Below are 24,034 nucleotides of genomic sequence, written 5' to 3' on the forward strand. Positions count from 1 at the left end.
GGGAAGCCTCATTCTCTTGGTCCAATGGAACAGTGACGCTACCCCCGTACTTGTGCAGAGAGTCCTGCTGATCTTTGAACTGCTCCTGGAATTGTCCTTTCCATTTCTCGAAGGACAACTTATTTTTACAATCAAGTAGCTCCATCCTCCCACTTCCTACCGGTAGAATTCCAGGAATCAGTTTCTTTCCTTTGGTCACTTCTCTGTCCCGTTTAGTCTAAACTGGGAACATTTCTGCTGAGATGGATGATTGTATATATAGGTCTGTGATGCAATCAATTACTTTCGTGTGGCCTTTTTCACCATGGTCTTGGAACTCCCACCCAAGTGATTAGCTGGGACTGTGGCCCACCAAGGGAATTGGTCAATTTTGCCTTAAAAGAGAGCCAATTCCAGAGCAGAGAGAGGTTCCTGCCACCACCAAGGAAGAACAGCCAGGAGTGGACAGCGCATCATTTTCGACCCCGGATCCCTGTGCTGAGAAGCTCCTGGACCCAGGAGACAGACAGTGAGCTGTAGCCCTGAAGATGGGGAGAAGTGGTGGCAGAGAAACAGCAGCAGGAGACCGGCTGGAGTCCATGCAGTGCGCTTCCTGGCCCACTGACTAAGAAAGCTGAGTGCCTTTGGGCCAAGGCTTACTTACTGGTGGGCACTTATTGGCAGGGGCTAAAAGAACTTTGTAACATTTGCCTGAGCAGAACAGAGGCCTAGAACCACAAAGAGGCGTGCCTGCGAGCACAGCTGTAAAGAGGCTGTCCTGATGGAAGAACTGTATCTGGAGTGTTCCCGAGCCTGAATCGTAACCTATTACTTCCCTAATAACCCACATAATTGTAAATATTGTCTGTGAGTTCTGTGTGGCCCTTGCAATGAATTATCAAACCCAGCAGAGAAGTAGATACTGCTGTGGGAGGGACAGGATGTGTCAGAATTGGTAAGGATGGCAGAGAGAGGAGGCATGTCTGACCTCTACCTCATAGGAAGCAGCCTTGGGCTATTGATCTTGATTCTCCTTCCCCTCCTTGTGAAGTTATAGGAGGTCAGACACCGCCCCCATGCCATTTTTACAAGGTCACAAGCCTAATTTCTTTAGCAAATAAGTGTTCAGTCACACTCTTGGTGTCATCTCCAGGGCATACTTTCTAAAATTTTACAACAGAATTTTCCAAATCTTCAAGTTCTGGTTCTTTTTTTCACAGCTTATTCCCTAATTTATCTCTTTCCGCCTGCATCTTACTATAAGCAGCAAGGAGAAACCAGGCTCCATCTTGAAGATGATGCTTAGAAACCTCTTCAGCTAAATAACCATGTTCATCACTTAAAAGTTCTATTTTTCACAAAACAAACATAGTTTAGCCAAGTTCTTTGTCACTTTATAACAAGTATCACCTTTCCTCTAGTGTCCAATGACATGTTAATCATTTCCTTTTAAGACTTCACCAGAAGCACATTTAACGTTCACATTTATAGAAACATTTTGCTAATGACAAGTTTTCCCCACAGCTCTCGTTTCTTTCTGAGCCTTCATCAGAATTGCTCTTAATGTCCATAATTCTACCAACAGCCTCTTCAAGGCAATCTAGGTTTTTACTATTAAGCACCTCAAAATATTTCCAGCCTCTACTCATCACCCAATTCCAAACCCACTTCCACATTTTTAGGTATCTGTTAGAGCAACACCCCAAGATTCAGCACAAAAGTCTGTCTCAGTTTCCTAGGGCTGTGTGATGGTTAGTTTCATGTGTCAACTTGACTTGGCTATGATTCGCAGTGGTTTGGCCAGTCACTGGACTTGCTGATGTGACATGATGAACCATCAGTTGAAAGGGGAGTTTCTGTGGGGGTGTGGCCTACAACAGAATATATATGGACATTCTGGCAGAGCTCTCTCTCTCTCTTAACCCTGCATTCTTCTCAGTCCTAACCTTTGGATCCTGGGACATAAGCCTGTAGAAGTCTCTGGCCTGCCATCTGACCTAAAGGTTTTGGATTCGCCAGCCCCCGCAATCCCATAACCCAGCAGAGGTTTCTAGCCTCCTACCTGACCTGTGGATTTGGGGCTTCCCAACCTCCACGATTGAATGAGCCATTCCTTGAAGTAAATCTTTCTATATTTATATACAGCAGTCCAACTGGTTTTGCTCCTCTACAGAACCCAACTAAGACAGGTTGCCATAAAATACCACAAAATCAGTGGCTTTAAAGAACAGAAATTCATTTTGTCACAGTTCTGGGGGCTAGACGTCCAAATCCAGGGCATCAGCAGGGCTATGTTCTGTCTCTGTTGGTTCTGGGAGAAGGCCCTTTCTTGTCTCTTTCAGCTTCTGAAGCTCCTGGGCTTGTGTGTGTGAGTGTGTGTGTGTATATGTGTGTATATAAATATATATATATATATTTAAAAGGAAGGGAAAACTCTCATTTGTTAATGATTGTGAGCCTAGAATGTGCAAGGGAATCCACCGACAAAGTACTGAACTAAAAGCATCCAGCAAGATTGTCAGATACAAAAATATACTAAAATTAATAGCTCTTTTAAAATGGGAATAAAAGCTGTAATATAACCAGGAATAAACCTAATAGAAATGCAAAACTTATAGAAAGAAAACTATTAGACTTTACTGAAGGGATAAAGAAAACATGAATAAAAGGACAACTATCTCATATTCCTAGATGAGAAGGCAAAGAAGCTCTTCATTCTAAAATAATGTGTAAATACAGATAAATCGCCCAGAAAACTAAAAAAAAAAAAAAAAAAGGAATCTGGCTTATACAATGTTAAAAGCTAAAATACAGTAATTAAAATACTGTAGAATACACACAATAGAAAAATAGGCCAATAGAACAGGCTAGAGGCTAAAAAACAGACCTGTGGTAGTTGGATACATAGTAAAATGTAGCATCCCAAGTCACTGGGGAAAGGCTGGCCTATTCATCAATGGGGAACAACTATCTTTTGGGGAAAAATATTTGAGTTACTGAGGTGTGATGGCTTGCTTTTATATAGCCTTTCTTATCATGGTCTTGTAACTCCCACCAAATGACTGGGTGGGACTATGCAAATAAGGTGCTTATGGCCCACCAAGGGGGATTGGACAGCTTGCTAATAATGCATATAAGGTGCATGGCACCCTTGTGGGGAGGTGGACCATACAGATAAGGTATATTGAGCCCTAACGAGGGGATTGGTCAATTTTGCCATCCTGCTAGGCTTAGAATTAGTCATCCCAGAGGCAGAAGGGGAAGGCCTCACTACCACCAAGAAAAAGAGCTGGGAGTGGAGTGCGTCCTTTGGACCCAGGGTCCCCGCACTGAGAGCCTCCTAGACCCAGGAGATGGAGAGTGGTAACACCAGAGACAGTGAGATGCTGCAGCAGAGAAAATGCGCAACAGAACTAGGAGGCTGTCACAGACGGCAAGGGGGGCCAGCCCACCGAGTGAGGTAACTGCAGTGCTTGTGCCAGCCCACAGAGAAGAGAACTGAGCACTTTCAGGCAAGAGGCTTGCTGGGAAGTGGAGTGCCTCCAGGTACCTGGTAGAGCTAGGCTTGGGACCCAGGAAGTAAGTGAGAGAGCTAGATGCCTTTGGGCCAAGACTTCCTGGCAGGGTAGGGTGCCTCCAGGCACTTACTGGTAGAGAAAAAGCATTTGTAACACTTGCTAGGACACAGCAGGGGCTGAGGGACCAAGAGACCAAGGGCCTCTGGGCATGGCTGCCTGTGGGCATGGCTGAGAAGAAGCTGTCCTCATCAAAGTACTACAGCCTGAGTCATTCCTGATCCTGAATTGTAAACTGTTACTTCCCTAATAAACCCCATAATCATCAGTATTGTCTGTGAGTTCTGTGTGGCCCTTGCAATGAATTATCAAACCCAGCAAAGAAGTGGAGACTGCTGTGGGAGGGATGCGAGGTGTCAGAACTGGTAAAGACGGCACAGAGAGGAGGCATGTCTGACCTCTGCCTCATAGGAATCAGCCTTGAGCTGTTGATCTTGATTCTTCTTCCCCCCTTGTGAAGTTACAAGAGGTCAGAAGCCCCGCCGTGCCATTTTCACAGTTATATTCCTACTTCATACCTGTTATGGATTGAGCTGTGTCTCCAAAATTGAAGTTCTGGAGGATTGAAGTCGTAGCCTGTATACCTGTGGATATACTCCTGTTTGGAAATAGGGTTTTCTTTGTGATGTTAATTAGGTTATACCTAAGCCAGGTGAGAACTAAACCCAATCACTTCTTGGTTATAAAAAGAACAGAATAGACACCGAGACACACGGGGCCAAGAACGCCAAGGAACTCGAAGGACTACTGACAAGGAAGGTCCTCCCCTTACAGTCATGCCCAGAATCCAAACTTCTAGCTCCCTAAACTGTCAAAAAATAAATTCCTGTTCTTTAAAGCACCCATGGGTGGTATTTTTTGTTACAGCTGCACTAGATCACTGAGGCAATACTATTTATAAAAATTAAATCCAGATGTATTTAAGTGCCAATTGAAAAAGACAATACACATTAGAAGAATCACAAGAATGTTTAGATTCTAGAAGAAATAAAACCTTCTTAAACAAGATACAGACTTTAAAAGTAAATTTAAAACACCTGTATGACAAAAAGACACTATGTTGTTGTTGTTAGGTGCCATCAAGTCAGTTCCGACTCACAGCAACCCTACGCACAGCAGAACGAAACACTGCCCAGTCCTGTGCCATCCTCACAATTGTTGCTGTGCTTGGGCCCATTGTTGCAGCCACTGTATCAATCCATCTCGTTTAGGGTCTTCCTGTTTTTTGCTGACCTTCTACTTTACCAAGCATGATGTCCTTCTCCAGGGACTTGTCCATCCTGACAACATGTCCGAACTATGTGAGACATAGTCTTGCCATCCTTGCTTCTAAGGAGCATTCTGGTTGTACTTCTTCCAAGACAGATTTGTTCATTCTTTTGGCAGTCCGTGGTATATTCAATATTCTTCGCCAACACCACGATTCAAAGGCGTCAATGCTTCTTTGGTCTTCCTTATTCATTGTCCAGGTTTCGCATGCAAAAAGATACCATAAACATAAGTAAAACAGAAATGACAGTCTAGGGTATTTTTCAATAGAACTTTCTGCAACAGGGGAAATGAGCTCCCCAGTATGGTCGCCTCTAGCCACATGTGGTTATCAAGCACTTGAAATGTGGCTACTGCAACTGAGCAACTAAATTTTCAATTTAATGTAAAATAACTTAAATCTAAATCTAAATTTAAAACCCATATGTGGCTAGTGGCTACCGTACTGGACAGCAGAGTTCTAAAATAATGCAGATTTTTAATGGACAGTGAATTATATCCAGAATATATTCTGAAGTGGTGATTTAAATTGTATATTGGCAGGAATTGCATACCCAGGTGTGATGAGTTTAACTGTGTTTCTTCAGATGCAGTAAAAAACTGGATTTAATGGCACTCGGGTTAGGTGCCTGTCTTTGTTATCTAGTGCTGCTATAACAGAAATACCACGAGTGGATGGCTTTCACAGAGAGAAATTTATTCTCTCACAGTCTAGTAGGCTACAAGTCCAAATTCAGGGCATCAGCTCCAGAGGAAGGCTTTCTCTGTCGGCTCCGGAGGAAGGTCCTTGTCATCAAACTTCCCTGGACTAGGACCTTCTCCATGCAGTAATCCTGGGTCCAAAGGACGTGCTCTGCTCCTGATGCTGCTTTCTTGGTGGTATGAGGTCCCCCGACTGTCTGCTTGTTCCCTTTCCTTTTATAAAAGGTGGTGCAGGCCACACCTCAGAGAAACTCCCTTTACGCTGGATCAGGGATGTGATCCTAGTAAGGGTGTTACAATCCCACCCTAATCCTCTTTAACATAAAATTACAGTTACAAAAGAGAGGACAACCACACAATACTGGGAATCATGGCCCAATCAAATTGATAAGCCTGTTTTCGGGGGGACACAATTCAATCCATTACAGTGTCCAATCGGCAGTCAGCAGCAAATCCAAAATTTACTCCAGGACGAGGGTACGGCTGTCCCTGAGTGGCACTGCCTGCCTTGCTTAAACTCACCTTGAGTCCCCACAGGTGTCAATGGCTGGGAAGGCTGCCGTCCCCAGGCCTGAATGCCCCAGAAGGCCAGGTCAGAGTCCTCTCACCTCCACCAGCTATAGGGCACCAGGAGAGGATAAAAGAATTGTGTGTGAGGCTTCAAACTTGCACACTCCCAAGGGCCCTGAAACCTGGGGATGCTGAGTGCTGACCTTGTCAAGGGTGCCCCTGAACTTGTGTTTGTCACACGGGTACAGCTCCTTAACCATTGTTGTTGCTGATGTTAGGTGCCATTGAGTGGGTTCCGACTCATAGCAACTCTATAGGTGCTAGTATCAAGAAAAGAGGCCTCACACCTGTCCTTTGGGAGAAGGCCTCAGTCATCACAAAAAGGATTTTTTTTTTTTTCAAATTCAAAATAGTTCAGATAAAATAAAAAGGTGCTTAAAAGAGGTAAACTCTGAATTGTCCACAGAATCTGACTATCCAGAACGAGTCACTCCTTACAGCCAGCAGGGCAGTGTCTGTGCAGGGGACCTCCAGCAAGGCATCACTCCTGCTGTGGAGGTTTAAATGCTCTGGCCCAGCTCCCATGTGCCTCATGCCACTAAGTGTCCAAGCCAAGTCTCACCCCACGCAGAGCCACCTGGCTCCATGTGAGGGCTCCCCGGAGCTCTTATCAGGAAAAAGGACAGTCTATCAATGGTCTACTAATGGTCTGGAAACCCTGGTAGCATAGTGGTTAAGAGCTACGGCTGCTAACCAAAAGGTCGGCAGTTTGAATCCACCAGGCACTCCTCAGAACCCCTATGGGGCGGTTCTACTCTGTCCTCTAGGGTCGCTATGAGTTGGAATCGACTGGACGGCACTGGGTTTAGTTTTTCTGCTTTACTAATGGTCTGGAGCCCTTTGTGATGTCTGCGTCACCTGTCTGAGTATACAGAGGGCGTTCAGTGTTCCAGTCACCTACCCTGGCTTCTCCAAGGGGAAAAGGGCCCAGCCTAGGGAGTAGCCTGGCTTCGCTCGCTTGAGATTTCAGGAATGCCTAGGCTTCCTCATGACCCAAGAGTGTTTCTCCTACATCATGCTGCTGCTTTGAGCACACAGCTTCATTTCTCTTTTGCCCTATGGATGATTTTTGTCTCTGTCTTGTTGTGGTTGTTGTTGTTAGGTGCCGTCCAGTCAGTTCTGACTCACAGCTACCCTATGTACAACAGAATGAAACGCTGCCCAGTTCTGGGCCACCCTCATGATGGTTGTTATGCTTGAGCCCATTGTTGCAGCCAATGTGTCACTCCATCTCATCGAGGGTCTTCCTCTCTTTCCCCGACCCTCTACTTTAGCAAGCATGATATCCTTCTCCAGCGACTGGTCCCTCCTGATAACATGTCCAAAGAATGTGAGACAAAGTGTCGCCATTCTTACTTCAAATGAGCATTCTGGCTGTAGCTCTTCTAAGGCAGATTTGTTCGTTCTTCTGGCAGTCCATGCTATATGCTATATTCAATATTCTTCACCAACGCCATAATTCAAAGATATCAATTCTTCTTCTGTCTTCCTTATTCACTGTCCAGCTTTCACATGCATATGAGGCAATAGAAAACATCATAGCTCGCATCAGGTGAACTTTAGTCCTTAAAGTCACAGCTTTGCTTTATAACACTTTGAAGAGGTCTTTGGCAGCAGATTCACCCAATGCAATATGTCCTTTGATTTCCCTATTGCTGCTTTCATGGGTGTTGATTATGGATCCAAGTGAAATGAAATCCTTGACAAGTACAATATTTTCTGTTTATCATGATTGTTGCTTATTGGTCGAGTTGTGATTTTTGTTTTATGTTGAGGTGTAATCCATATGAAAGCCTGTGGTTTTTGATCCTTTTTTAAAAAATAATTTTTATTTTGCTTTAAGTGAAAGTTTACAAATCAAGTCAGTCTCTCACACAAAAACCCATACACACCTTGCTACACACTCCCAGTTACTCTCCCCCTAATGAGACAGCCTACTCTCTCCCTCCACTCTCTCTTTTCGTGTCCTCTTCGCCAGCTTCTAACCCCCTCCACCCTCTCATCTCCCCTCCAGGCAGGAGATGTCAACATAGTCTCAAGTGTCCACCTAATCCAAGAAGCTCACTCCTCACCAGCAACCCTCTCCAACCCATTGTCCAGTCCAATCCATATCTGAAGAGTTGGCTTCAGGAATGGTTTCTGTCCTGGGACAACAGAAGGTCTGGGAGCCATGACCTCCAGGGTCCTTCCGGTCTCAGTCAGACCATTAAGTCTGGTCTTTTCAGAATTTGGGGTCTGCATCCCACTGCTCTCCTGTCCCTCAGGGGTTCTCGGTTGTGTTCCCTGTCAGGGCAGTCATCGGTTGTAGCCTGGCACCATCTAGTTCTTCTGGTCTCAGGCTAATGTAGTCTCTGGTTCATGTGGCCCTTTCTGTCTCTTGGTCTCGTAATCACCTTGTGTCCTTGGTGTTCTTCATTCTCCTTTGATCCAGGTGGGCTGAGACCAATTGATGCATCTTGGATGGCCGCTTGCTAGTGTTTAAGACCTCAGACACCACCCTTAAAAGTGGGATGCAGAACGTTTTGTTAATAGATTTTATTATGCCAATTGACTTAGATGTCCCCTGAAACCATGGTCCCCAGATCCCTGCCCCTGCTACGCTGGCCTTCGAAGCATTCAGTTTATTCAGGAAACTTCTTTGCTTTTGGTTTAGTCCAACTGTGCTGACCTCCCCTGTACTGTGTGCTGTCTTTTCCTTCACCTAAAGTAGCTCTTAAAACTACCTACTATCTAATTAGTGAATGCCCCTCTCCCACCCTCCCTCCCCGCGCCTCGTAACCACAAAAGAATGTTTTCTTCTCAGTTTAAACTATTTCTCAAGTTCTTATAATAGTGGTCTTATACAATATTTGTCCTTTTGCATCTGACTAATTTCACTCAGCATAATGCCTTCCAGGTTCCTCCATGTTATGAAATGTTTCACAGATTCCTCACTGTTCTTTATCGATGCGTAGTATTCCATTTGTGAATATACCATGATTTATTTATCCATTCATCCGTTGATGGGCACCTTGGTTGCTTCCATGTTTTTCCTATTGTAAACCGTGCTGCAATAAACATGGATGTGCATATATCTGTTCATGCAAAGGCTCTTATTTCTCTAGGATATATTCCAAGGAGTGGGATTGCTGGATCATATGGTAGTTCTATTTCTAGCTTTTTAGGAACCGCCAAATCGATTTCCAAAGTGGTTGTACCATTTGACATTCCCACCAGCAGTGTAGAAGTGTTCCAATCTCTCCACAACACCTCAAACATTTATTATTTTGTGTTTTTTTGGATTAATGCCAGCCCCGTTGGAGTGAGATGAAATCGCATTGTAGTTTTGATCTACATTTCTCTAATGGCTAATGATCATGAACAATTCCTCATATATCTGTTAGCTACCTGAATGTCTTCTTTAGTGAAGTGTCTATTCATGTCTTCTGCCCATTTTTTAATTCGGTTGTCTTTTTGCAGTTCAGTTTTTGCAGTATTATGTAGATTTTAGAGATCAGGCACTGATCAGAAATGTCATAGCTAAAAACTTTTTCCCAGTCTGTAGGTAGTCTTTTTACTCTTTTGGTGAAGTCTTTGGATGAGCATAAGTGTGATTTTTAGGAGCTCCCAGTTATCTAGTTTTTCTTCTACGTTCTTTATAATGTTTTCTATCCTGTTTATGCCATATATTAGGGCTCCTAACGTTGTCCCTATTTTGTCTTCCATGATCTTTATTGTTTTAGATTTTATATTTAGGTCTTTGATCCATTTTGAGTTAGTTTTTGTGCATGGTGTGAGGTATGGGTCTTCTTTCATTTTTTTGCAGATGGATATACAGTTATGCCAGCACCATTTGTTAAAAACACTCTGTTTTCCCCATTTAACTGTTTTGGGGCCTTTGTCAAATATCAGCTGCTCATATGTGGATGGATTTATGTCTGGATTCTCAATTCTGTTACATTGGTCCATGTATCTGTTGTTGTACCAGTACCAGGCTATTTTGGCTACTGAGGTGTAATAATAGGTTCTAAAATCAGGTAAAGTAAGGTCTCCCACTTTATTCTTCTTTTTCAATAATGCCTTATTTATCCGGGGCCTCTTTCCCTTCCATATGAAATTAGTGATTTGTTTCTCCATCTCATTAAGGAATGTCGTTGGGATTTGGATCGGAATTGCATTAAATGTACAGATTGCTTTTGGTAGCATAGACATTTTTATAATGTTAAGCCTTCCTATCCATGAGCAAGGTATGTTCTTCCACGTATGTAAGTCTCTTTTGGTTTCTTGCAGAAGTGTACAGTAGTTTTCTTTGTATAAGTCTTTTACATCTCTGGTAAGATTTATTCCTAAGTATTTTATCTTCTTGGGGGCTACTGTAAATGGCATTGATTTGGTGATTTCCTCTTCGATGTTCTTTTTGTTGGTGTAGAGGAATCCAACTGATTTTTGTATGTTTATCTTGTATCCCGATATTCTGCTGAACTCTTCTATTAGTTTCAGTACTTTTCTGGAGGATTCCTTAGGGTTTTCTGTGTATAAGATCATGTCATCTGCAAATAGAGATACTTTAACTTCTTCCTTGCCAATCTGGATGCCCTTTATTTCTTTATCTAGCCTAATTGCTCTGGCTAGGACTTCCAGCACAATGTTGAATAAGAGTGGTGATAAAAGGGCATCCTTGTCTGGTCCCCGATCTTAATCGGAATGTTTTCAGGCTCTCTCCATTTAGGGTGATGTTGGCTGTTGGCTTTGTATAAATGCCCTTTATTATGTTGAGAAATTTTCCTTCTATTCCTATTTTGCTGAGAGTTTTTATCATGAATGAGTGTTGAACTTTGTCAAATGCCTTTTCTGCATCAATTGATAAAATCATGTGATTCTTGTCTTTTGTTTTATTTATGTGGTGGATTACATGAATTGTTTTTCTAATGTTGAGCCATCCCTGCATACCTGGTATGAATCCCACTTGGTCATGGTGAATTATTTTTTTGATACGTTGTTGAATTCTATTGGCTAGAATTTTGTTCAGGATTTTTGCATCTACATTCATGAGGGATATAGGTCTATAATTTTCTTTTCTTGTGGTGTCTTTACCTGGTTTTGGTATCAGGGATATGGTGGCTTCATAGAATGAGTCTGGTAGTATTCCGTTGTTTTCTGTGCTCTGAAATACCTTTAGTAGTAGTGGTGTTAACTCTTCTCTGAAAGTTTGGTAGAACTCTGCAGTGAAGCCGTCCAGACCAGGGCTTTTTGATTACCTTTTCAATCTCTTGTTATGGGTCCATTTAGTTGTTTTACCTCTGTTTGTGTTACTTTAGGTAGGTAGAGTGTTTCTAGGAATTCATCCATTTCTTCTAGGTTTTGAAATTGGTTTGAGTATAGTTTTTCATAGCAATCTAATATGATTCTTTTAATTTCAGTTTGGTGTGTTGTAATATCACCCATCTCATTTCTTATTCAGGTTATTTCCTTCCTCTCCTGTTTTTCTTTTGTCAGTTTGGCCAATGGTTTATCAATTTTGTTAAGTTTTTCAAAAAACCAGCTTTTGGTCTTGTTAATTCTTTCAACTGTTTTTCTGTTTTCTGTTTTATTTAGTTCAGCTCTAATTTTTACTACTTGTTTTCTTCTGGTGCCTGTGGGTTTCTTTTGTTGTTCTCTTTCTATTTGTTCAAGTTGTAGGGATAGTTATTTGATTTTGGCCCTTTCTTCTTTTTGGATGTGGGCATTTATTGATATAAATTGGCCTCTGAGGACCACTTTTACTGTGTCCCAAAGGTTCTGATAGAAAGCGTTTTCATTCTTATTGGATTCTATGAATTTCTTTATTCCATCCTTAATGTCTTCTATAAGCCAGTCTTTTTTGAGCAGGGTATTGTTCAGTTTCCAAGCGTTTGATTTCTTTTCCCTGCTTTTCCTGTTACTGATTTCCACTTTTATGGCCTTACGGTCAGAGAAGATGCTTTGTAATATTTCAATGTTTTGGATTCTGCGAAGGCTTGCTTTATGACCTAATATGTGGTCTATTCTAGAGAATGTTCCATGTGCACTAGAAAAGAAAGTGCACTTGGTTGCTGTTGGGTGGAGTGTTCTGTACATGCCTACGAGGTCAAGTTGGTTGATTGTGGCATTTAGATCTTCCGTGTCTTTATTGAGCTCCTTTCTGGATGTCCTGCCCTTCACCGAAAGTGGTGCGTTGAAGTCTCCTACTATTATTGTGGAGCTGTCTATCTCACTTTTCAATGCTGATAGAGTTTTGTTTTATGTATCTTGCAGCCCTGTCACCGTGTGCATAAATATTTAATATGGTTATATCTTCTTGGTATATTGTCCCTTTAATCATTTTATAGTGTCCTTCCTTATCCTTTCTGATGGATTTAACTTTAAAATCTATTTTGTCAGAAATTAATATCGCCACTCCTGCTCTTTTTTGATTGTTGTTTGCTTGATATACTTTTTTCCATCCTTTTAGTTTGTTTGTGTCTCTAAGGTGTGTCTCTTGTAGGCAGCATATAGATGGATCTTGTTTTTTAATCCATTCTGCCACTCTCTGTCTCTTTATTGGTGCATTTAGTCCATTTACATTCAGGGTAATTATGGATAGGTATGAATTTAGTGCTATCATTTTGATGTCTTTTTTGTGTGTGTTGACAGCTTCTTTTTCCCACTTGATTTTATGTGCTGAGATTTTCTTTATATATTGTCCTTTCCTCATATTTCTTGTTAATTTTGTTTCTGCTGAGTCTGTATTTTTCCCTTGAATTTTATTTTGATGAGTAGGATAGTTTGTCTCCTTTGTGGTTACCTTATTATTTACCCCTATTTTTCTAAATTTATAACTTTTATTTCTTTGTATCGCCGTATCTTCCTCTCCATATGGAAGGTGTATGATTACATTTCTTAGTCCCTCTTTATTATTTTAATGATGTCTTCTTTTATATAATAACATCGCTGTTTCCCTGTGCTGGGCTTTTTTTTTTTTTTTTTTTCTTTCCCTGTCTGGGTTGACTTCTGGTTGCTCTGCTCAGTGTTCTAGTCTTGGGTCGATACCTGATATTATTGATTTTCTAACCGAAGAACTCCCTTTAGTATTTCTTGTAGTTTGGGTTTGGTTTCTACGAATTCCCTCAACTTGTGTTTATCTGGAAATGTCTTAATTTCACCTTCATATTTAAGAGACAGTTTTGATGGATATATGATTCTTGGCAGGCAATTTTTTTTCCTTCAATTTTTTAAATGTCATCCCATTGCCTTCTTGCCCGCCTGGTTTCTGCAGAGTAGTCCGAGCTTATTCTTATTGGGTCTCCCTTGTAGGTGACTTTTCTTTTATCCCTCGCTGCTCTTATAATTGTCTCCTTATCTTTGGTTTTGGCAAGTTTGATTATAATATGTCTCGGTGACTTTCTTTTAACATCTACCTTATGTGGAGCTCGATGAGCATCTTGGATAGATATCTTCTCATCTTTCACAATATCAGGGAAGTTTTCTGCCAACAAATCCTCAACAATTTTCTCTGTATTTTCTGTTATCCCTCCCTGTTCTGGTACTCCATTCACTCATAGGTTATTTCTCTTGATAGAGTCCCACATAATTCTTAAGGTTTCTTCATTTTTTTCAATTATTTTATCTGATTTTTCTTCAAATATATTAGTGCCAAGTGATTTATCTTCGAGTTCAGAGATTCTAGCTTCTACTTGCTCTATTCTGCTTCTCTGACTTTCTGTTGAGTTGTCTACTTCTGTAATTTTATTGTTAATCTTCTGAATTTCCGATTGCTGTCTGTCTATGGGTTTTTCCAGCTTTATTAAACTTTTCATTATGTTCCTGAATAATCTTTCTGAGTTCTTCAGTTGCTCTATCTGTGTGTTCCTTAGCTTGTTCTGCATATTGCCTCATTTCCTTCCTGATGTCTTGAAGGGTTCTGTATATTAAACTTTTGTATTCTGCATGTGGTATTTCCAGGAATGAACTTTCATCTAAAAGATCCCTGGATTCTTTGTTTTGAGAGACTGTTGAGGTGATCATGGCCTGTTTCTTTATGTGACTTGATACTGACTGTTGTCTCTGAGCCATCTATAAGTTATTGTATTAGTTTATGCTTGCTCACTGTGTCGTAGCTGCTTGCTTTGTTTTGTTTTGGTATACCCCTATGGGTTGCTTGGGTGAGCTAGCTTATTTTTGCCTTTGGAGCTCTGGTGTCCTGTCCCCAGATGGCTAGAGCTGTTATCAGGTACATTAGTCTAGGAGTCCATTCAGTTTTCTTGTATGAATTCAGCTCAGGTTTCCAGGTTGCTGATATCAAGTGTGTGGTACAGGCTCTGTCCTACAGTCTTAGAGGGGCAGGGGTGATTGGCGTATATACCCGTATCTGATTGCAGCTGGGGGTCACGCTCTGAACAAGGCAGGGGGCTGAGAATCATCCCCCACGTCTCTGAGGAAAACATGTCTCCGTTCCCTAGAGCGTGCTGGTGGATGGGCTCTGCAGAGGGACCATGGGCACCCAAAGATTTTGTTGTAAGGACTGGGAGGTGCCAGTTAACCCTGGGCCCCTCTTTTGGGTGGCCGGGCGACCCAAATGGAGCCACCAGTCCTTAGGTCCCTGTTGTGGGTAGCTGAGGACCTTGTTTAATAGGCAAAGCAATGTCAAACGTCAAACACCCACCTCTCCACCTCACAGCTGAAATGGTCGGAGTTTGCCAACAAGGGCCTATTCTCCCGAAATAGGTCCACACAGGTCCATGCAGAAGGGAAAGGTGCTCAAGGTCCATGGATGGTTTATGCCTGGACAGGAGCCGCTTCTGTCCTGAGCTCCCCCAGTTAATGGAGCTAGCAAATTATCTCTTCCCCCAGTTGGAATTTTTTTCCTTCCCCAAGGCTGGGAGGACAGCTCCAGGTGCTCACCAGGGTCTATCTCAGCTCCAGGGATTCAGCCGCTGAAGCTGGGTTGGGGGTGGGGGAGGGGCGCGGTAAAATATACGCAAGTACTTAGCTTTTGCCGGGAGCGCCTTTCTCCTCAGGTTCCGGAGGTGTGAGAGGGCTGTGTGACTGGCTGCTTCTCCCTGAGGAAACTGCGGCCCAACACTAGGACCAGCCTGCTGCCGCCAAAGCTCCAAGAGTGGTGCCTGAGGGCTCCCCGCGATTCAGGTCCAGCAACTCCTCTCCACTTCTGAATGGTCTCTTCCTTCCCCTGCCCCTCAGTTCGTTGTCTAAGCTTGCCTTTGACGCTCAGGGCTCCCAGCTTGTTACAAATATAGTCATTTCACTTGTTTTTTCAGGTCTTTGTTGTAAAGAGGGCTTGACAGAAGCATCTGTCTATTCTGCCATCTTGGCTCCACCTTGTGTGGTTTTTGATCTCCATCAGTAAATGCTTCAACTCCTCTTCACTTTCAGCAAGCAAGGTTGTGTCATCTGCATATCACTGGTTGTTAATGAGTCTTCCTCCAATCCTGATACTGTGTTCTTCTTCTTAGAGTCCAGCTTCTCAGATTATTTGCTCAGCATATAGACTGAATAAAAATGGTGAAAGGATACAACCCTGAAGCACACCTTTTCTGACTTTAAACCATGCAGTACCCCCTCGTTCTGTCTGAATGATTGTTTCTTGATCTAAGTACAGGTTCCTCATGAGCACAATTAAGTGTTCTGGAATTCCCATTCTTCACAATGTTATCCATAATTTGTTATGATCCACACAGTCAAATGCTTTTGTATAGTCAATAAAACACCGGTAAACATCTCTCTGGTATTCTCTGCTTTCAGCCAGGATCCATCTGACATCAGCAATGAAATCCCTTGTTCCACGTCCTCTTCTGAACCGGCTTTTAATTTCTGGCAGTTCCCTGTCTATGTGCTTCTGCAACCACTTCTGAATGACCTTCAGCAAAATCTTACTTATGTATGATATTAATGATACTGTTCAATAATTTCCACATTCTGTTGGATCACCTTTTTCTTTGGAATGGGCAAAAATATGGATCTCTTCCAGCCTGTTGGCCAGGTAGCTGTCTTCCAAATTTCTCGGCATAGACATGTGAACACTTTCAGCGCTGTATCCATTTGTTGAAACATCTCAATTGGTATTCTGTAAATTCTTGGAGCCTTGTTTCTCGCCAACGCCTTCAGTGCAGCTTGGACCTCTTCCTTCAGTACCATCAGTTCCTGATCATATGCTACTTCCTGAAATGGTTGAACGTTGACAATTTCTTCTTGGTACAGTGACTCTGTGTATTCCTTTCATCTACTTTTGATGCTTCCTGCATTGTTTGATATCTTCCCCCTAAAATTCTTCAAAATTGCAACCCAAGGCTTGAATTTTTTCTTCAGTTCTTTCAGCTTGAAAAATGCTGAGCATGTTCTTCTCTTTTGGCTTTCTAACTCCAGATCTTTGCACATGTCATAATACTTCACTTTGTCTTCTCGAGCTGCCCTTCGAAATCTTCTCTTCAGCTCTTTCATCACCTCTTCCTTTTGCTTTAGCTAATCTATGTTCAAGAGCAACTTTCAGAGTCTTTTCTGACATCCATTTTGGTCCTGTCTTTCCTGTGTCTTTAATGATCTTTTGTTTTCTTCATGGATGATGTCCTTGATGTCATTCCACAACTCGTCTGCTCTTCAATCATTTGTGTTCAACACATCAAATCTGTTCTTGAGATCATCTCTAAATTCAGGTGGGATAGACTCAAGGTCGTACTTTGGCTCTCATGAAACTGTTCTAATTTTCTTCAACTTCAACTTGCACATGAGCAACTGATGGTCTATTCCACAGCCGACCCCTGGCCTTGTTCTGATGATATTGAGCCTTTCCACTGTCTCTTTCCATAGATGTAGTGAGACTGATTCCTGTGTATTCCATCTGGTGAGATCCACATGTTTAGTTGCCATTTGTGTTTCTGAAAAAAGGTATTTGAAATGAAGAATTAGTTGGTCTTGCAAAACTCTATCATGTGATCTTTGGCATCATTTCTATCACCAAGGCCATATTTTCCAACTACTGGTCCTCCTTTGTTTCCAACTTTCACATTCCAATCACCAGTAATTATCAATGCATCCTGATTGCATGTTCGATCAATTTCAGACAGCAGAAGTTGGTAAAAATCTTCAATTTCTTCACCTTTGGACTTAGTGGTTGGTGCATAAATTTAAGTAATAGTTGTATTAACTTGTCTTCTTTGTAGGTGTATGGATATTATCCTATCACTGAACAGTGTTGTACTTCAAGCTAGATCTTAAAATGTTCTTTTTGATGATGATCGCAACACTATTGATCTTCAATATGTCATTCCTGGCATAGTAGATCAGATGATTATCTGATTCAAAATGGCCAATACTGGTCCATTTCAGCTCACTAAAGCCTAGGATAGCAATCTTTATGCGTTCCCTTTCATTTTTGACGACTTCCAATTTTCCTAGATTCATACTTCGTACATTCCAAGTTCCGAATAATAATGGATGTTTGCAGCTGTTTCTTCTCATTTTGAGTGCTGCCACATCAGCAAATGAAGGTCCCAAATGCTTGACTGCATCCACACAGACAATGTTCTGCTGCTATTCATAAGGTTTTTAATGGCCAATTTTTTCAGAAGTAGACTGGCAGGTACTTCATCCTAGTCTGTCTTTGTCTGAAAGCTCTGCTGAAACCTGTTGCTTGTCGTTATGCTGCTGGAAGCTTTGCCACCAGTATTTCAAATATCAGCAGGGTCACCCTTGTTGGACAGGTTTCAGCAGAACTTCCAGACTAAAACAGTCTAGGAAGACAGACCTGGCAGTCTACTTCTGAAAACTGGCCAGTGTAAACTTTATGAATAGCAGCAGAACTCCAGTGTGTCACTTTGTCATACTGTCATGGCTTGTGTGTTGTCTCTGTCTTAGATCATCGAAATGACTAGGTAGAAGACGCCCACAAGGGCAATGGGGCCTCTGCTCTGGGGCACCTACCCTCTCTGAGGGCCCAGGCTGGTGGCCATGGGGTAGGAATGTGGGGAGGACTGCACCAAGGTCACATGACTGCAAAGGACTGACTGCTGATCTCATCACAATCAGCCCCAACCAGCTTTCCTGATAAAGACCATCAATGAACTCTGAGTGACCCTAAGTGCGACACTGTTCTGACCAAGGACCATAGGGCTGGTTTCAACCAGCTGAGTGCCATGTTTCGATGTCTGATGAGCACAGCATAGGCTCTCCATCCCCTCCCCTGCCATGTCCTATTGTGGCCTCCATGGCCTTTTTCCCACCCTTTGATATGGCCTTCCATGTCCTTCCCCCATGGAGGCACCACATCCCTGGTCTCCACCTGCCCCCTCCTCCCTTGTACCTGTGCTGCTGCCAGCCAGGCCTCGCTCCTTGGAGCCCCACGGTGCCCACAGGCAGATCCCTCCCCTATGGATGGGTCCCTGCCCTGCACCTGTAGGCAACGGGAGTGGAAGAAAGAGCAATGGCCTGTGGGACAAGGAAGAAAATGGTGTTACCCAGTCCTCATCCCACCCCAGCCAGCACACTCTTCTTCCAAGAGCTTTTCTGTCCAGTACCTCATTTGAAAATTTGCAGGTGTTTTTAATTGCACACTCAACTCACCACTAGGCAAGTGGGCATAATTCCTGTGTTATAAAGAGAAAACTAAGGCTAGAGAAGGCCATTAACCTGCCCCAAGTCACAGGTAATTAGATGGCCGAGCTGGGCAAGAGCCCAGGCCTCCCAACCCACAGGCCAGTGCTTCAGCCCCACACCCGAACACTGGCAGGATGCTCATATGGGGTCCAGGAAACGCAAGCACATTTAGAGGTCCGTTTGGCACTGGTATGGTTGGTCGTGAAGACACAACCACAAAGCCACCCAAAGAAAGGAAGGTTGCCCAACCACTAGCCTCCATGCCCTCAGAGTCCTCTCCCACATTCCCATACAAACTTCATGGGGGCTAACACCAGCTCTCCCCACGCCACATGGACTAGTCTGTTCTGGTTACTCGATAACTAATCCCTAGTTACCCAACCTGGGGCTTGTCTCTTTACGCTCATGTCTCCTGAACATTTCATGGTAAGGCTGTGGTGGGCAGAGGGGAGGTGTCCCAGGCAAGGGACTTGCCTGGCCCAGGGGTGGTGCCCTGAGCAAGGAGGCATGCCAGGAACAGGGAAGCTGCCCTGGGCAAGGGCCTGTCCCCCTGGTTCCTGGCTGCTTAAAGAATCCTCCTGCTTAGGCTTCCATGCAGGCCGACCCCTGGTGGAATGCTCCCCCCAGATGTCTGCGTAACTCGCTTCCCACCTCCTTGGGCCCTTACTAAACATCACCCTCTCAGAGGCCTCGACCATCTGTATAAAGCAGGGCTTCAAACCAGTTGGTTCCATTTCAAACCCCTGCTGACAATTTGCATTTCCACCCAGTGCTGTCACTAGGGTTGGTGTCACCCAGTGCGGTAACTCTCCCCCATGGACCTCCTCCCATACCAGACCATTCAGAATCCTTACTAATGTTTATTATCAATTTTAATCATAAAATAATATGTGATATGGTGAAAAATAGTAAGTGATGAATTGCTTAAATGTGTATTTCTTAGATTATATGAATACTAACAACAAATCTGCTTTGTAAAATCTTTCTACATTTAATTATAACATTAGTTACAATACTATGAGTAACTGTGCAGAAGTCTTTTTTTATTTTTCTTCTTCTTTTCCTTTAATTTCTACTTCATTCTCAAAAAAAGTTATTGATACAGGTTCACAAATACTAATTACCACCATATTGTGGCTAAAACACCAGAAAATTTGACAAAATCAGCAACTAAAAAAACACCGGCAGCCACAAAAGAAGAGCAGTGCTTACAACCTGTGCAGATGAGACCATGTGACCTGAAGCATCATTTTAATTGGATATCATGACAGCTCTGACTGGAGAGCGTTAAAAGGTTCTAAAGTAAATTAGCATAGAGTTTTAGCCTTGTAGGTATACCGATACTTGTGAGCTGGGCTTAGAAAAATATTTTTGTTGTCGTAACTACAGATGTTGGAAAAAAAAAAGTCACTGCTGAAGCACTGTACAAAAATTTTATAGACAGTCATTCTGTTGTCACCCCTCTAATAACGTTACCCAGTGCGCTCTGCACCCCCCACACTCCTCTAGTGATGCTATTGTTCCATCCCAGATATACTGAATCAGGATCTACATTTTTACAAGACTCCCAGGTGATGCTTACGTATACATAAAAACCAGTTGGAAGCCCTGGTATAAGGGAACAACCCCAGTCTCACATAACACTGCATACCTGGCGTGGTGTTCATGTGTCAGCTTGGATCAGGCCTGTCTTGACAGGACATGCCCAGACACTGTGCTGCACAGTCTGGCACCCACATCCCCTAGCCCCCCGTTGAATTTGGCTGGCTGGCTGTCTGTCTGTCTGTCTGTCTGTCTGTCTGTCTGTCTGTCTGTCTGTCTGTCTAGAGATGTGAGCACCCATGCCCTGCTGTGAAGGCAGCCATCAGTCAGCCCGGGAGCCTTGCAGAGGCCCAAGATGCCTCCACCTTCTGACAAGACTGGGGACCTGAGTCCTGATGAGAGGTGGGTGGGGCTGCTGAGGACAGGGACAGCTCAGGAGAGGGCAGCACCCGCCTACCAGGGCCCCATGAATGCTAGGGAGCCCTGCACCCCTCTCTTCCACCAGGTCATTCTGTGCCTCAGGGAACCCCTCACAGAACTGGAGGTATGATATCCAATGAACAGGCTCAGAGGTCACTGCAATGTGGAGTGCAGACTGGGGTTTGGAGGTGCAGGTTACAAACATAGGGTGAAGTCGGGGTGAACACCCCACAACAAAGCTAGAGGCTCCGGGAGCCAGAGCAGAGACACTCCTACTTGAGGCACCTGTCTTGGCAGCAGAGAGTGACAGATGCCCAGCCACTTGCCCAGAGCAGTCACCCCACGCATCCTGCTGCCACAGGCCACAGCCCAGCTGGGGGGCGGGGCTCAGGGAGGTGGGGCGTGGCCCATGTCAGAGTGGAGACATGGGAACAGAGCAAGGGGAAGAGGAAATGAGAGGCCAGGAGCACAAGAGTGATGGAGGGCATAGGAAAGGGGCAGCAATGGAGGGGAACAGGAATGGGGGAGGGGGCAGGCCACGCCTGGGGCACCCATACCCATCTGTATGCTCCAGTGGGGAAAATGGCTGCCCAGTGTCCTGGGGACAAGAATGCTGAGAAAAGCCAGGCCCAGGAAATGCCCTCGGGCAGACAATTCTCTGCTGGCTGGCACTGCCCACACCCCATTCTCTTGCTCTGCCCACATGCCCTCCTTGTCCCCCTGTCCCCCACAGCACTGCCAGAGGACACCAGACAGAGGCTGCCAGCAAAACATCACGCACGCCCCCATCATAAAAGAGCGTTTGTGGGGATAGAGTCACCATCCTTCCCAGCACCCAGACCTCTGCAGGCCATTTCATCCACCTCTGCTGCCCAGCAAGGTCTGGGGGAAGCAGGACGCACCCTGCAGTCACTGCCCCACCCCCACCCCAAGGCCCTGGGCCCAGGACACGCTGCCATGCCTACAGACAGTGCCCACACACACGCAGCCTCTGGGGCAGGTGGCAGGCTTGGGGGGGCAGAGGTTGGGTTTAGCAGAGGAAGGGGGCACAGGCCATGGAGAAGCAGTTTGGGGCATATCCAGGTCTCCTCACACCCTCCCAAGTCTCAGCCTCTGGAACATTCTCATCATGCACAGACTCGGGCACAGGTGGGGATGAGGAGCAACGGGGGCTGGGGCTGCCCCGTGCCTTCACATGGACAGGAGGTCTTGAGGGCTGACACCTCCCCAAACTAGCCCACACCTCTCTGCCACTGCTCCCCTCCTGGGAAACACAGGCAGGCAAGGCTGGCCCCTCTACCCCACCCACACTGGAGCAGGCCCCGTGCTTCCTGGAGGGCCTGCATCTTCTACCTAGCCACCTCCTTCCTGACTTTGGCCACTTCTGCCCGTTTCACCTGCTCCTAGAGTCTGGTCACACATGGCAGCTCTGGGCTGGCTGCCACTCCTCAGCCCTCCCTGACCACTCATAGGAAGTGGACTTAGGGCTGGGCCCAGGACAATGTCTCCAGGGATGAACCAGGATGGAGGCAGCTGTCTAGCCCAAATGAAACAAGCAGCTTGCCCACAGAGGTCTGAGTGTGCGCTCACTGCTCCCACCCTTGCTTATCTGCAGATCTGGACACAGAAGGCAGCAGGACCACCACCCTTTCTCCTCACAATGAGGCGTGCTAATGTTGTCACTGTTTCACAGTGAAGGGAACTGTGGTGCAGAGAAGTGAGCCATGTGCTCAGGCCACATGGCCGGGACATGCTGTGCCAGGACGAGCACACAACCATGGACCACCTCGTGGGAATGACACTCCCAGTCCCAAAGCCTAGAATATTCTATTGGAGAGCATGGTACCAGACTGTAAGGAAGACGGGGGCCCTGCCCTGGTATGCAGAAGGTTCTCAATACAGAGCAAATGATGAATGGAGGACTTGGGAGCAGTGGCTCTTCTGGCCACATATGGAATCATATTCTCTCCTGGGAAACAGGTCAGTTAGCAGCTGCTGATGCTGGATTTGTAAGTCCTAAATGTGCAGGAAGAACCTGGTATCAAAGCCAAGTGCACACACATCCAGAGGCACACCTACATGTAACAACATCTGCAAACCTGTACATGCAAAGGACAAAGGAATCATCCATGTGGATGTTGCCACGTGAACATAGTGACAGTACAGCATGCTCATGAGAGCAGGAGCACAAAGCACAACACACATGTCCTCATACTCAGCCACCGAAGGCCCTCCTGCTCGGGTAGTGGGAATGGAAGCCACAGACTCATACAGCCATGACAGGGTCAGCCTGGAGGGGCATGGTGGTCTGTCAGGCCACCTGCATGAGTGCAGGGACCCCAGGTCCAAAGGATGTGCTCTTCTCCAGGCTATTCCTTCTTGGTGGTGTGAGATCCCTGTACTGAGACACCCCTAGACCAGGTGAAGATTGATGACAAAGACCTTTAACCAGAGCCGACAGAGAGAGATAGCCTTCCCCTGGAGCTGGTGCCCTGAATTCAGACTTCCAGCCTCTTAGACTGTGAGAGAATAAAATTCTGTTTGTTAAAGCCATCCACTTGCAGAATTTCTGTTATAGCAGCAATAGATAACTAAGACAGAATTTGGTACCAGGAGTGGGGTGCTGCTCTAACAGATACCTACAATGTGGAAGTGGTTTGGGAACTGCATATGGGTAGAGGCTGGAAGAGTTTTAAAGTGCCTAATAGTAAAAGCCTGAGACAGCATCCCATCACTCCAAAAAAAAAAAACACATTGTAGAGGGGAAAGCTCAGCACTGAGAGGCCCAAGACCCAGGGCTGGCTTTGCTTCTGGTTAGCTGTGTGACTCTGGGCATGTCACCTTCCTCCTCTGGGCCTCAGTTTCCCCAACTGCAAATTGAAATAATAATTCTTACTCTTATGTATAAAACCAAAACCAAACCCAGTGCCGCCGAATTGATTCCAACTCATAGCAACCCTATAAGACAGAGAATTGCCCCGTAGAGTTTCCAAGGAGCGCCTGGCGGATTTGAACTGCCAACCCTTTGGTTAACAGCCATAGCACTTAACCACTACGCCACCAGGGTTATGTATAGTATTGATAAGTGGGGTGGGGGGGGAGTGGGAAAGTGCTCTGGAAAATGTTCACAAGGGCACAAGACAAATTCTTTTCAGGTTAGTGCTGCCAGCATCCTCTCACCACCCCTACATCCTAAGAATTGAAACTCAGGGTCTCCCTGGTGTGCGCAGCTCCACCAGCACTCACTGGGGACTGCCAACATGGCACAGGTCAGCACCTCATGGCCTCACCCCTGGTGCCTGCCCACCTCCTGGAGGTCCCTGGATTCACCCAGCCTGGTCCTGAGGCACCTCCTCCCAAGACTCCTTCTCATGGGCACCTGATCTGCTGGGCCT

At 44.8% G+C, this 24,034-nt stretch overlaps 2 protein-coding genes across 7 annotated transcripts in view; both read right to left on the reverse strand.

Moving 5' to 3' along the window:
• LOC126082049 (gastrula zinc finger protein XlCGF49.1) overlaps positions 1-24,034 on the reverse strand; it is a 46,121-nt gene that overhangs the window by 20,591 nt on the left and 1,496 nt on the right. The window lies entirely within an intron of this gene.
• The window catches only part of ZNF775 (zinc finger protein 775), a 29,829-nt gene that overhangs the window by 4,289 nt on the left and 1,506 nt on the right, over positions 1-24,034 (reverse strand). Inside the window, exons 2-3 of one of the 6 annotated variants that reach the window (XM_049894421.1) lie at positions 14,734-16,960; positions 6,048-6,142 (exon numbers count right to left, since the gene is read on the reverse strand). The exons of 1 other annotated variant lie outside the window; for it this stretch is intronic. The gene's annotated coding sequence lies outside the window, so the exon portion shown is untranslated. Of the gene's footprint in view, positions 1-6,047; positions 8,811-14,733; positions 18,362-24,034 lie in introns of those variants that run through there. 4 more of the 6 variants (XM_049894416.1, XM_049894419.1, XM_049894418.1 and 1 more) reach the window with 4 other exon arrangements.

The sequence above is a fragment of the Elephas maximus genome, chromosome 8, assembly GCF_024166365.1.
Source record: "Elephas maximus indicus isolate mEleMax1 chromosome 8, mEleMax1 primary haplotype, whole genome shotgun sequence".
Classification (NCBI taxonomy): domain Eukaryota; kingdom Metazoa; phylum Chordata; class Mammalia; order Proboscidea; family Elephantidae; genus Elephas; species Elephas maximus.